The sequence below is a fragment of the Lepidochelys kempii genome, chromosome 3 (assembly GCF_965140265.1).
Source record: "Lepidochelys kempii isolate rLepKem1 chromosome 3, rLepKem1.hap2, whole genome shotgun sequence".
In the NCBI taxonomy this organism is placed as follows: domain Eukaryota; kingdom Metazoa; phylum Chordata; order Testudines; family Cheloniidae; genus Lepidochelys; species Lepidochelys kempii.
Genome location: NC_133258.1, coordinates 118536675 through 118552406, shown reverse-complemented (window position 1 = coordinate 118552406; position 15732 = coordinate 118536675). Strand labels below are relative to the sequence as shown.

Here is a 15732-nt window from a genome sequence, read left to right as displayed (position 1 = left end):
AACTTAAAACTCCATGTGTACAGCTCTGACAGTTACTCACAAGCCCCTTTGTTTAACAAATGCATGACTTCTGTGCAACTTCATTCTAAACGTTCTCAATATACTATAATTGTTTTTAGTATCAAACCCTCTAAGAAGTCATTCAGGACCAACATGCAAGATATTTATTTGAAGTATGCAAGAACAGAAAATATAATCTTTATTTCACTTTGCATCTTCCACCTACTGTAATCAGTTTTAACTAAATAAATATGGAATGCCATTTTACAGGGTCTTTATTCAGAATATATACCCTTCTTTCTTGCTTTATTACTGTTGGGGAAAAAATATTTGACCTTCATGCCTACCTCTGCTTATTTATCAACCCACAAAAGGGCCCAAGCATGGGCCTGAGTTTTGAATCTGAATTTTTGCCCCTTTAATGGAAAAAATGGAACTTAAGAGGAAGATGACAGTTGGGAAGGAGATGGAACACTGGGACAGGCTGGTTCCGTGGCAGTTGAACAGGAGGAGGAGAAGGAGGAAGAGGAGTGCAGGAAAGGTACCATCACAGCATCCATCACAGCTAGAAGGCCAGGAGGAGGAGGAGAGAGGCGGGGCAGAAGAGACGGTGGGAAACCAGGCCACACGTACGAGCAGGATCATGTCCGACACAGTGGACATGACAGAGGTGAAGAGGTAACCAGCACTGTGAGGGGAGACAGACCGATGGGCAGAAGGACAGTCACCTGACGGGGTAAGTGCCCAGCTCCACATTACTGTCCCTGACTGCACTAACGGTGGGAGTAAGGGGGGGGCTGTACAATGGTCTCCTCTACACCATTTCCCCCACTTATTTGACTCCACACCACCAACCTGAGCAGGAGCCCCAAAGATATCCTGCCCCTAACTGCACCTGGCTTGACCAGGTGAGAACCAGTCAGTCCAATTCACATCAGCTTGTGCTCAAGTCAGGGGTGGATGCCTTCCTTGTTCCTCCTAAAACCAGACTCCTACGTATGGTGCTGGGCAGTAATTAGTTTGGCCGAGATGTAAACAGGTTTGGGTCAAAGCTACAAGTAATCAACACACCTGGAAACTACTTCATCAGGGAAGTCTTCTTTCTACATCTGCATAGTTATGTCTAGAAAACTATAGCTGCGACAGCCACTGCAGGAAATTCAGGAGATAGTGAGGAACAGAAGGGGAGACAAGATGCACAATAAGACAAAACTTATTACACCGCCACATATTATTCCACCTACTGTCTGAGGGAGTGGGTTTCTTAAAGCATCTCTCCACCACAGAAAACCTGTAATACCGATCAAGCATCTAGGAACAAGCATTTTGATCCCATTCTACCATGTACTGTTCTTAGGCTTCCTGCACTAAATACTGAAGTCCTTTTGTGATAATATGATAATATGATACCAAAATTCTGAGACACTTTTTATAACCAAGAAATTCTTTCAAAACAGCAAAATTACTATGGGTTTTTCTAAACAGTGAAATTTACTGGCATAATTGTACCAGTTTAACTCTCAGTATGGAAACTCTTATTTTGGTATAAAAGTGACATTTTCTAGTTTAGCTTCGGTTGCTTTGGAAGCAGAATAAATTAACCTGGAAAAAGGCACTCATTCTGGAATAAGAGGGTCTCCGTGAGGAGTTATAGCAGTATAACTATAGCAGTATAATTATATCAGTATAGTTATGCTGGTAAATTTCCCCATGTAGACAAGCCCTAGGCCTGGTTCACATAAAATTTCTAGCAAAACAAACGGACACCAAATTCTATTAAAGATACATAATCACATAAAACACTTCGCTTAGTTTTGTTTGATACACTTTATTTTTGAACGATGAATTACTGAAATTAATCTTACTGTTTTCAAATATTTTTTTCCTCCAAAGCCATCCCATACAGTATTAAATTATTCCTCTGGTTGCAACATCATAAACTAACACTTTGAGACTGGCTGTGATATCTCCCACACAGATTTAGTTCCTCATAGCATAAAGCAAGTGGTGAGAAACAAGGTATAATGAAGGAGAAAGGTGCCGTTTACACATTTATTTGTTAGGCTAACACCTTCTGAAGTACACTGCCAGCTAGTTTAAACAGTCAATGCTGCAATAATTTAGTCTCAATCCTTTTGACAATTTGATTCACACCTCATTTGCTACCAAAGTTAAAATATTTCAGTCAACCTTGAGACACCAATCCTTTTTATTCCCCACAGAGAAGATGTATACAGTATATTTTTAAGAATTGTACCACTAGTTTGAGTTGAAGCTATAAACAGAGGTTCTTCAGAATTCTGCCTTCTCCATCAATGATGGTTAGCTGGCAGCCAAAAAATATAAATTAACACCAAATAAAATTTGTCACCATTTAATACAGATGGTCTAACAAGGAAGTAAACAGTAATTCTAGCTACATTAAATAAATTTACAAACATGGAAAGGCATAGACCTACTACCTTAACCATATCTGCGAAATATGTATAGTGAAATTATTAAAAATAATGATACTTTAATTTTAGGATTTCTATTTGCAAACAATATAATTAAGTCTTACAATACAGTTGAAAGACAATTAAGCATTATTATATCCTTTTTGCAGATGGATAAATGCACACCCCAAAGAGAATTTTTTTTACTTTTAATTATATATTATGTGGTTTTGTGAAGAATTTTATGTTTAGGAAATACATTGTGTACATAAATTTGGTTATTTGGATTATTTCTCTAATGCCCCTGAAAGTGGTTTGTTAGGGCCAATAAGAGTGGGCCAACAAACAGTGCATGAAAAGTGAATGATGAATTACATAGCAAGTGATATGAAACGCATTTTTCTGTCACCATTTGCAAGTTTAAATCTTGCATTTGCATGTGCAAATTTTATGTACACAAATTCAGAAGTAAATACATCAGAAACCTCAGCCCAGGGTTTTCAAAGCTACAGGTATGTATCTTGTGGTGTTCTGTATTTTAAAATACGAAAGTACGGTTATCACTGTTAAAAGGAAATTTTAAAAATTTAAAACAGGAGGAAAAAATTGTAGAAGGTATGTTTGAGTGGATATTACAAAAAGGAGGGGAGAATTTTTTTTCCAGTTTCCTTGCAAGCTTGAAGAGTTATCTTTCAGCTATTTAAAAATAACCATAAATTTCAATTTTTTAATAAGATATTGTTGGAAGGAAGGTTGGCCTTGTGAACGGTGACTGAGATTTGGGTTCTCTTGCCAACTCTATCACATACTGCGTGAGCCTTGGATAAGTCATTTGGAGCCTGATTTTCAAAGGCACGGAGACCTGCAAGTCCAGTGAAGCAAATGGGAGTTCTGGATGCTCAGGATCTTGCCTTCTCATCTGTTAAATGGGGATAACAACCCCCTTCCACACAGCAGTGTTGAGAGGTTAGACCCATTAATGTTTGTAAAGTGCTTTTAGAGTCTTGGATGCAAGGAGCTATAGCAGTGCAAAGTATTATTATTGAGTACCCAGATATTGCGGCAAAAGGCCACATAGAAATGAAAAATTAACATTTATCTAAACTAAACAAAAACCCATAAACACTGAAGAAGAGCTCTGTGTAGCACGGAAGCTTGTCTCTTTCAGCAACAGAAGTTGGTCCAATGAAAGGTATTACTTCATCCATCTTGTCCCACAAAAGCAGTCTTTCCTCTGACGGATTCTAGCTTGATACCACACAAAGTGCACATATTTCAAATTAGTTTAATAGTATTTTGCTACTGTTCACAAATAAATATTTTACACTGGTTAGGGATGGAGGACATTCATTTGATTCAGGTCCTTCCTTGCTGACCTCCTGTCACTAAAAGGTTTACTACCATGAGCTCAATCTCTGAACCTTGGGAGCCCAAAAAAACTGCCTGCTCTGTAAAAGAGACAGCTAGATCTTCTGCTGAATGTCTGAATAGTGAGCTAAAAAAAACTCAAATACGTTCAAGATTCCTTACGTATTCTCAAGCACTGAATCTGAAAGTGACAGCCAACACATGCTACAGGCTGCTAGGTAGGGAATGACAGTTTGAGAAATAGAAAGGATTTAAAAAGAGGTGAGGGATAGAGACAGTGTGGCAGGCATCAGAGAGGATGTGTATCCTAATTTCTGGAAAGAGAATTTTAGCTTTGTTTTCCCACCTTTGGCACCTTGTTTGGGGGCAACTTTGCTAGTCTATAGCAATGTCACCTTGGCCTACAGATTTCAAGAAAGATTAAATGCCAAAATATAGAAACACAAAAGGCTAGATTTCATTAAGCCATGTATTGCAACATCACAGACTGCCCCACTTTGAGGTCCCGCCTTCTACTCTTCCTCCTTTTCAGGAGGACTCCAATGAAGTGATGAAAATGATAAATACTAAATATGATGAAGAGTCCAGAATTGTATTATTTACAACTAACAAAAAAGATAAGCGAGGTATGACTAGAGACCTCAGACCAAAAGGTGTACCCAAACAATGTCTGTCCACTGAGCATTTTGAGATCAACAGGGACTCCATAATATTTGGAAAGTCAACCCCATTACAAAAATAAAGCTTACTGGAAATAAAACTCAAAGAAACTGGCTCTCAGCCATAACTGAGGAAGAAAAAAAAATTAATGCTAGCACAAAATAAGAGGAGGAAGGGGGAAAAGATACAGTATCCCTCTGAAAACAGAAATTAACATGGGCAATATTTTGATCACACTGTCTGATTTTAAGAGCAAGGCCAGATCCTGCATGTCGTCCACTCAGCAGGAGAGAGATCCTAAAGATGACCAAAAAACCCCTCATTTTTCCCTGACACCAATCTCATGTCTACATCTATTTCTCCTTGCTTTTTGTTTCACTCTCCTCTTGTTGCCTTTTTTTCCCTTTCTTCTTCTTCTCTCTCTATTCCATTGTTTGTCTTCTCAAAGTCTTAATCCCACTCATACTTTCACAGATAATTACTTCTGTAAAGTTTCTCTTCTCCATCATCCACAGATAACTATTTGTATTATACCACCTGTTCCATATCACGTCCTGAAGAACATTCAATTAATGCTCTGATCCCCACTCTGTCATAGCCAGTACAGGGCACAGAAGTAGCCCTAGAAGCCCAGATGTACCAACAGACCCATATGGGCTGAGGCCATTTACGTTTTTAAAAACCTGCCACAATGAAACGTCAAAGACTATGACTCCTGCTGTCTGAGGATTTTTCTGACATGTAATTAAGACCTCCCACCACTAGAAATGGTTATATTGGGTTATACAAGAGGCTAGGTGGTAAATGCTCTGCTTCAAAAAAATAATTCTGTGCCTCAGCCACTTTTGTGCTCCTGCTGATTGCCCTGTAGTACAGAAGAGCATAGCCAAAGGCAGGTCAGAGGCAGGAAGGGGTTCAGGGAACATTCACAAGCCATATTCTTCTTGGACATACAGCCTCATTAGACCATCCTTGCCTAATTCTGCAATAGCAGGGCTGAGTAGGGGTGGCCACCTAACCTAACACTGCAAAGATATGAAGGCTGGGATCATGAATTTGGAGTATGAGAAGGGACTCACCGTTCCCATTAATTTCAAGGGGGAGGGGAGAAGAAAGAAATGGGGTCAGAAATGCAGAGACATACAATTAGAAAAGACAAAGGGGGATGAAAAATAACTCTCAGAAGGGAGAAAAACAGCATGACCTTGGGAAGGAAAGGAAAGAGACAGATAAAGACAATCAGCAAATTAAATCTCTCACTCCCTGGAAAGGGAAATGTAACAGGGGAGAAGGCTTGAGCCAACCCAACCCACAGCAAGGCCGGCAGATAGCAGTGTTCCTGGAAACTGCCAAAGAGGTAAATGGATACAAAACCTTTTCTTGAACACACCAAATGATTTCTTCCCCCTATAAGTAAAGAGCTCTAGGTAAGAAGAATCTTCAGAGATATGGAGATGGATCAGTCACAGGGAACAAGAGAGTAGCTCATTAGTTTGGATATGACTCCAAACTTCTGAGCTCTTCAGGAGAGGGACTGTCTTCTTGTTACATGATTAGGCAAGACCTAAAACAATGGGGGTCTTTGTCCATGGCTGCAGTTCCTAGGTATTACTGCACTACAAAAAAGAATACTTATCTAAACATAAAATTGTTTGGGACCCTGAATTAAGATGTTTACCAAACAAATATTCTGATATTCACCAGAATTCACAAAAAAACACTCTAAGGGAGAGAGGCCCTAGTGGCCCCCAGATCTTGGTTTATTTGGAGAATTGTCTCTGGACATTAATTTTAAATCCTAAATCCATCTATGCCAGTACTCTAGGAACTGAATGAAACCACTCCTACAACACGGACAGGCTCAGCAACAGACTGCTCTCTGCCATGACCAACCACTTCTCTTCAGAGGAAATACTACATTAAATTGGGAGATTTTCTTCTGAATTATTTGAAGTGTTTTCTTTTTCACTATGATTGGACCTCAATTACTGTAGTTGCTATTTATATTATTTATTATCTGCATTACTATAGCACCTACAAGTCCTAGTCTTGGACCAGGACCCCTCCAGAACTTTTACTTTGAAATCTGGTTATGGGCTTTATTAGCCAGGCAAAATAGGAATATACTATTAAAAACACCACAAAGTAAATTTTTGTATAAAAATATTTCACTATATTTACATTTTGCGGTAAAATATATTTGAGCTATATGTGTACAATCAGCCAAAATCCTAGAGATCTCTATTGTGCAGTACCAGCTCTGGCTGATTAACAGAAATTTAATTTACACCATGCATGAGGCTGAGATCACAAATTATACAACACACATTAATTTCATGTTTTAAAGCAGACAGAGAAAATGATTCTTAAGATAAAGTGATTGCATACATATCTCTTCATTGGTAATAGACTATCCTATTTTTTACATGTGGAAATTAATGCTTTTATAATTTAAAAATTAAAAGATCCTTTAAAAAAAATCTTTAAAATACTCAAAGTTGCATGATTTTCTAACACTTAAAATCAGATTCTGCATAGAATGTTAAAGGGGGGGAACATGCTTCAAATTATTAGTAGTAAAAGGTTATAAAAGAAAATCTTGTTAGGGGATGCAGCTAAGCAATATACGGTCAAGAATTATCACTCAAAATAAACAAAATATTCCCCAAACTTATCTCGCTGTAGCTCACAAAAGCTGATGCTCAAATAAATTTGTTAGTCTCTACGGTGCCACAAGTCCTCCTTTTCTTTTTGCGGATACAGACTAACACGGCTGCTCCTCCGAAACCACTCTTTACACTTGTTTTTCATAGCATCTAAATCAGCAGTTTATCTGTACCACTGAATTATTCCATTCTCTACAAGGTAAGAAAGCTGCTTGTCTGTATATACTGCCTCTGTGTGTTATCTATATGCATTCCATTTGAATCCAATTTCCTTGCATTACCTCTGCCCAGGTCAGGGATGAATGGCTGTCAAATTCCCTGAGGAATAAAAAGAAAAACCCTTTCTTCCTGAGGCAGCAAGTTTCAATTCACAGAGCACATGGCTAATCTACATATGTGAAGGTCATGGCACTTCAGTCAAAGAGGTTAAGAATGGAACAGTTCACGTAAGGGGCTGTCTTAAACATCTTGGCGTGGTGCCCAACAAGTGAAATTGTTGAAAAGCAATAGATAGCTTCTGGCAGCAGTGAGGAGGAAAATATTTTGATCATGTGATGCCATACAAACTAACTACTTTGCTTCACGTGTGAAACTTTTATGCACAGTACAAAATACCAAATTTGGAATCAACTCCAGATTCCAGCCTACTTTCTTTGGCTACATTACCTACTTGTGAAAAAATATGAATTGTATTTAGCATTATTTTAGGATACAAATTCCTGAAGCCAGGTAAAAAAAAACATTTTAACGTTACATATAACAAACCTTTACAGCCAAATGACTATTAACTATTAAATATATTACCAGCGGATTTCATCTCCACCAAACATAGGAAAGCAAGAAACTATTTATGCCACAGAAAGCTACTGCATCTTTTCATTTATTAGAAGAACTATAAAATTAAATTAAATCTGGCAAGCAAAATTAATTTTTCATTGCTAATACTCTACTAAAGTTTGCTCTACTCCAGTGCCAAATTTATTTATTTTTCACAAGTTATGCAAAGTAATTTTGTATTTGAGACTGCCATAGAGGCAGAATTATTTATCTCCACCAAACACATTGAAAATAAAAAAATTTAAAAACACTGTAAAAGGATCTATACTACCTATTTTTTACTCAGAGCTTTGCTTAAGTAAGGAGTAGTGAGTAGGATCAGAAAAGCAGGAGAATTATTTTCTGCAAACAACCTTGATTGAAGGTAAACTAAAGCCTCAGTACTTAGTATTTTATATAAACAAAGAAGACCCAAATGTTCACAATACAAATTGTTACACATGAAATACACAGCTCCATCCATATTTCCATTTGAATCAAGAAGTTTCAAATAAAACCAGAAAATTCCTTAAACGCTGTCAAAACAAACCTCTTTATCTCTATTTTTTACCTTAAAAAAAATGCAATTTAGGTACTACAACTCAAGTCTTTTTTTTGAAAGAAAATTTCAGACCTGATGTTTCAGTACCTCACTTACAAATAAATTAATCTGACAATCTAATCAACTAATACAATCAATTTATGTCGAACAACTGGTCCCAGATCCTTTCCAAGAAAGGAAAGAGAGTCCAGTCCCCAACCCATCTTCTTTCTCTTGTTGCAAAATATGACAACTGGCTGGTTGGATTAAGCTAATATACAACTGAATAATATTTTACATTTAAATAGCACCTTTTATTCAAGGAACTCAAAGCACTTCACAAAAGCAACTACATATTATCTTTTTATATCTGGCGCAACTGAGGCACACTGATGTTAAACCAATTCTCCTAAGACAGTCAGTGGAGAGTTGCAACAGAATTCAGGATTCCTGACTCCATCTCTATTTAATACCATCTTTCTAAAGCTACAGAACTTATTCAAAATGGCCAAATTCACTATTCGTGTAAATCAGCACTATTCCACTAACGTCAATGGGGATTGCACTGATTTATGCCAACAATGAATTGGCTATGTCCACATCGGGACTGGAACTGTAGTAACATAGCCCCATGTTTTAAAATGGTGGTCGCTTGCAGGGTTTTTCTAACCCGATTTTCCTTATCTCCTTACACCAAGAACCATATCAGAACTGTGTTTAAAGGGCCTTTCTGCACAGCCCAGTCTATAATTGTTGTAACAATCCAATCCCTTCTGTCTCATAATATAATTCAGTCTTGTTTAAGATGGGACCAAATAGTGTTTTAGTTTAGTTGTGTAATCAAAATGGGCTACTGCCCTGGACTTTACAGGGCAATTAGATTGATTCAACAACAAGTATATAATTGTTCTAATACTTATGTTCACAAGCAAAAGTATATAATAATACAATCTCCCAATACGATAGATATGCTTTTGCATAGGAAGGTCCTTAAATGCAATTCTAACACAGTTCTCAGAAAAAAAAAAATCCTGTACACAATGATTAAGGGAAATGGACTATTACTCTACTAGGCAGAGACAGGGAAGCAGAAAAAAAGGGCAGCAATTAATTTCTGTGCTCAAAACCCTGCTTACCAAGTCCAGAAGCAAAAGTTTATCTGACCAGTAATGCCCAAATTAGAGAGAACGGAAAGTGGTAAATGGGTTGCATCCTTCTATAGGCATTCAATCTTCATTAACTAACAGCTGCTGCCAAAACCACTATGCTTTAAGTGCAAGATGCTACATGAAGGGTACACCAAATGCTGATAACTCTGCACTGAATACAGGTCCTCTCGAATATTTGGGGAACCAAGAACTAAATTCATATCACAGATTAGATTTTCTGTACAGAAACTTAGTAGTAGCTTCACTGCTGCTATTATCTCTGGGTTTGCTATTGGATAAAATAGCTGGCATTTCCAGAGCACAAAGATGCCAAACAAAGATTTAACAAGAATTTTAATGAAGATGTAAAGGTAAAACTCTTGTACACTGTCTCCTAGACAATGACTCGGTGCAAGATGGCTTCACACTTTTCTAAACATCTGCAGATGACCAAGGATCTTTAAACAGAAGATATGAAGTTTGTTGGACGGAAAGGTGCCTAAGGTGCTGTGTTCCTAAGATAAGTGAAGCTCCCATGTGAAGGAGGCTGCTTAAAGAAGATACAATAACTGTGATTGGGATATACAAAAAGCTGGCACCTCTAAAGCTAGAGTTGAAGGTAGACGGGGCGGGGGGGGGGGAAAAGGAAAACTCATAGAATCATCTGCATCTCATCCTAAAAAAATGAGATGGCTGTGGATGTAGTTAGGTGCTTCAAGATTTTCTTGTATATCCTCATTAAATAAAACCCTCCCTTTGAAAATACATATATTGTCTGGGACATAAAGCTGTGTGTGTCAGGCTTTTCATCAAACTCCAAGTTAGAGCACATGTAGCATCAATTAAAAGTGTGATTTTACTCTAAAAAGTAACTTGCAAGATGGCATTATGGGGAACCATGTACACTATCTCTCACTGATTTCTGTATCAAGTTTGTTCAGCTTACAATTTATTTACCATAAACTCACCGTGAACTATGAAAGATATTCAGGATTCTTTCAGCTTTTTACATCATCAGAATGGAAGTTCTATAGTCCAAACTAAGCCCTCAGGATACACCTGTTCAACCCAAATTTCCTCAGATTTTGCCCTCAGGTTTTGCTAAGGTTTTGCACAGACATCAGTAAGGGCATAATCATAAAACAGTGCAAGACAGATAACTGATGTACACGCATTATTTAGAATTCAAGATGACTATACAGACATGAAGTCATTTTCTTTTCCTATTGCCTGAATAATGTCTATGAAGACACACCACACTGAAGCTTGATACCCACTTTATTTTAGATCAGTTTTCAAAATAAATTTGAAAACCACCAAGGTACATTGGCAATTTAAGTTTTAATTCATTTACAGCCTCACCCAATCCTACCAAAAAAATTATTTAGTACTATGTAAATTACCCCTCTCCCCAAATCTTAATATTGTAAAAACCACAATGCTGAAATATATTCTGGCAAGTTAGCTTACCACATCTAAATACTACTGGGAGCTGAAATCCCCAAGCCTTGAGCATGCATGCACAGTGAGTGTAGTAACACTGCTTTACATATCCACAGAGAATCTTTAAAGCCTCCTGATAAATGGCACATTTTAAAAAGATATTGAAATGCAAGACTGTACCCATGTCCTAACACGCTGAGGACAGTTATGTGGACTAAAGTATAAATAAAATACCGTGACTTAAAATATTACTGGTGAGAATTTCAGGATACCCATACTTGATTTTATATGCTCTGCAGGTACAATAGCAAAAGAAAGAAAAATAGAACTTTCAATTATCATTCAAACTTATTTTAGTCATCAGAACTAATCTAGTTTTAACTTACTTTTTTAAAAACGTATTTCAAATGAGAATGTCAGGTAACCTATGTTTGACCATCAACAATCAGTCCAGTTGGCAATCTCAAAAAAATTAATTATATATGCATCCAGGAATAAAAATACATCAACAGTATAAACATATTAGCTTTCCTTCCCACAGACTTGGATCAAAATGCCAGAAACACATTAATTGACTATTCAGTTGTACAAGTCTAATGTGAAGGAGGAGGTAATATAGTATAAAGGTATGCACCACTTTTATTTATCATACCTCATACACAGAGTCTTGTTCTTCAATTTGCAAGCGTAATGACCACTACAGAAACCAATAAGCGAACACCAAACTACTAAGTGTCAAATATATAATCACAGTACAAAAAGATGCTACTAATTCACACTACTGCTCTCTGCTATTTCTAGGTAGAGAATGTATAACAGCAAACTGTTTGCGAATAAACAGACAGGCAGAAAGGAAGTCTATTCTCCCATTAATGTACTGAGAATCTATGCACCATACTCACAGTTGTCTAGCAGCCCCCAGACAAAGGAGCCAATCCTGCAGTTCTTACTCAGACAACACTCCCCTTTAAAGGCAATGCAACTGGCATAAGAAGAGCTGCAGACTCAGGCCCATTCTGAGTTTATGGGAAAAATAATTCCCATAGAAAGAGAAACTATTAATTTTCAAAAAAACAAATCAGCTGTTCCACTGAATTGATTTTTTCCTAACAACTGGTAAATATTAAGTGCAACCCAGATAATACTGAAAAGGCCAAGTTCTCTCTCTCTCCAAACACACACACATTTTTATATAGACACACAGAGAGAAAGCGAGTGCAGAACTTGTGTGTGTGTGTCTCTCCTCTCTCTCACACACACATACACCCCGGAATGAAACTCAAAATATAGAATAAATAGGGTCATATAACTACAAATTTGAGTTATACTGTCAATAAACTGGTCAATAATTAAACAAATGGCTTATAAGATTTCATCACTCCCCCTTAACTGTGATACCATAGAACTTATTATTCATAACCAATTAATTTTGCATTAACAGTATCCAGTAGCTTTTAATATTTGTGCTTCTTCCCTTCTTCTGCAATGAGAGGCCTGCTCTTCAAGCTGCATATCTCATCTCTGTTTCAGGCAAGTAGATTAAATGAAGCAGAAGCAAAATTTCCTTAAATGATTTAATAGGTTAGACAGGCGGACATTTCAGCTCATAGTGGGAATCTATTGCCCTGGACACCAAGAAAAGTACCTTCCTATAGGCAATAATGTCCTCATCATGCCGCTTCAGGTATTGTAGCCCATTGTTCACAGAGCAATAGTTTATGTATGTTTAGAGTCAAATCATCATTAGCATAGTGACACTCACACATATTAGTAGTGTACACATATATGCAGCAGAGTATTTAAAAAAAAATCAAAGAAACACTACATTCAAATGCTACAAGAAAGGTTCTATTTCTCACTTATTAAAAAAAATGTACAATTTCTAAACCCACTGAAATAAGGTACCAAAAGAATGAAAGATATATACAAAGAAATATCTGTACCAGCAACTAAAATAATTATTTTCTACTCAGTATAATCTATTTTCCTTTAAAAAAAAAAATCAAACCAGCAAATTTTCTTTAATATCAGGCCAGATGATACAAACAGTAAAACTGTAATTAAAAAGGAACAAAAATATTACTGATGAATGACTTCTCTTTATTACAAACATTATAGGAAATATCAAAGGACAGTACCTTGGTACACTATGTCTTATATGTAAATCATATAACACCAAAATGAAACAAACCCTGTGTAACTGTGGAACAAGACATAGACCCATAAATATAAAAAAGTATTAACAAGGGTCATACTGAAGACATAATTAATTTAGTCTCAAATACAATAAAAAAAAAATCTTGTACAATTCCTGCCATAAAAAAAAAAAAATACCACACTCAGAAGTAACATGTGCCAACATCTGTCGTAATACATTGTCTCCTAGCTTTTAAAGCTGTAAATTTTAAACTACCTATGTTTAAAAGCAAGCTCACAATGCAAATCATGTTTAATTAACTGTGAAAGGTTATGCATATGAAGCTTCATTATTTTATGGTTCCTTATGACCCTTTTACCAGTCCAAATTAAAAAAGGGAAAAAAATAACATTCATGAAATTCTTATTTCCCCATCTGAAATAGCAAGGAAAAAAACAAAATAGGAAGTAAAACACTGCAGTAATGGTCTGTAGACAAAAGACAAACATTTTCATTCTGTCCAAGGTTCACATTATTAAGGTCAGTCCATCATTCACTACAAAAACCAATATCTGCTCTAGGACATGCTCATTTTAAAATTTCTTTTACAGTAAAATATAACAACAGATTAGTGTCGCTAAAAGCATACACCTGTACTAATTTCTATTAGTCCTAATTCTTAAAACCTATTAAAAGACTTAACAGTTATTAAAAACAAAATCTTGTGGAGGGAGAAGGAACCCCACAAAACTTGAAAGCATTATCACTCATTTTTAAACAGTTTATTTTCCTATGGAGAATTCAAGCATAAGCTCATTATGTATTTGTATACAAAAATAATTAAATATTTTTCCTGATATATCTTTCCCCCCCAACAATTCAAATGTAAAACAGATTTTTTTAAAGTATCTGGATTCATAACAGTGATATAAAAATCACTGATAGTTTGAATGGCTTCTTCTCCCTTTTTATAATATGCTCTATATGTTCATATATAGGGTGCCACAAATAAATGAAAAAACCCAACCTACAAACACAGGGCTATGACCACTGTAAATGTTAGACACCAAAATAAACTGAGAACATAGGATGATCTTTAAATTAAGATTAAATCACAAAAATATCTAGTTTCCTTTCGTAACTAGCACATTTTTACATTAAAATATGTTTAGTAAGAGGCATAAAGATTCAAATAAATACCACTTGAAATTACTGAATCCTCATCCAAGCCATGCTATTATATTTTTGTCTGCAAGTCTGATTTGCTATAAAAATGAAGGCATATTAAATCTAAAATCAACACCCAGAAAAACCATCACCTAACAACCGAATTAAAAAAATAAATAAGATGCCACTGGTTTTTCACTATACTGTTCACAAGCATAATTTTTGTTGAGGCACATGAACCCTCCACTGTATAAATATGGTTGCTCATTGTTTCAGCTTCTTCTAACAATGTTTAACTTTTGCATCTGCGAGCGATACTGCTCAGTTATTATTTGTGGCAAGAATTTTTGTGACTGTACTGCTCAGCACTTCTATTTACATCAGCAGTGCTAAATGCCCAATGGTGAGAGAGGAGCCAATCAGATGGCAGATTAGATGTCAACTCAGAGGCAGCTGTCTGGAGACTATTACAGCCAGTTTACCTCCACAATTCAAATTCCAAACCTTGCAAAGGAGATCAAGTCACTGTTTAGGCTCAGACCGCTAGCAAGAAATGTGGAGTTCAGACCATTTCCTAACCAACCCCTATAACTTTGATGATGGCAAACAAGCTATCTGCATAAACATAATCCAACCATGATCTGATATCGATTTGTAATTTATTGGATTTAATTTATCAGGGATGTGTAGATTAGTCAAAACAAGCAGAGCTCTCAATATCTGGATCTGTTTATTTAAATAAAGGACTCTTCCAGTCTCTTCATCAAAGTATGAATTATTTCAAAATGGGAATAATAATATGTGTGTATCATATTCACTTTAAACACAACCCTTATTTACATCTCATTCTCGTCTGGATGTCTGGGGCAAATATGCAAGAATGAGATATCTAAGGCACCTCCATGCCTATTAAATGAATGTTCATGATTATGGCCCTCACACTTCAAATAGCAAAAGCAACCTGACTGCATTTTTGCTGGATTTCACCACAATATCTTCATCGGCAATAAAACTACTTTGCTAAAAAGGTATTAAAGTTATCTGCTCTGCCTATAAACATTCTAACAGAGGGGCAGTCAACGTTATTTTCCAGAATCTGACAGTGTAGCTAAAAAAGCAGCTATCCTCACCCCAAACTGCTTTTCCTCGGGGCCTTGTATCTCCAAATCTCTATTTCAAACTGGAGGAAAACTTTATGCTGTTCAATTGTGTAACCGAATAGTGTAATTTTGTACAGTGAAACCGTCTGTCGGAAACCTCCAATCTAATCAGTCGGACACTGCGCCTTACCAAACCCTGTTATGGAGGCAGCAAGTAGTTCAGATGGCCCAGGGGGAAAAAGTAAATTGGA

The 15732-nt window shown here is 36.5% G+C and overlaps 1 protein-coding gene across 12 annotated transcripts in view; it reads right to left on the bottom strand.

Moving 5' to 3' along the window:
* Positions 1 to 15732, bottom strand: part of ARID1B (AT-rich interaction domain 1B) — a 404857-nt gene that overhangs the window by 386893 nt on the left and 2232 nt on the right. The window lies entirely within an intron of this gene.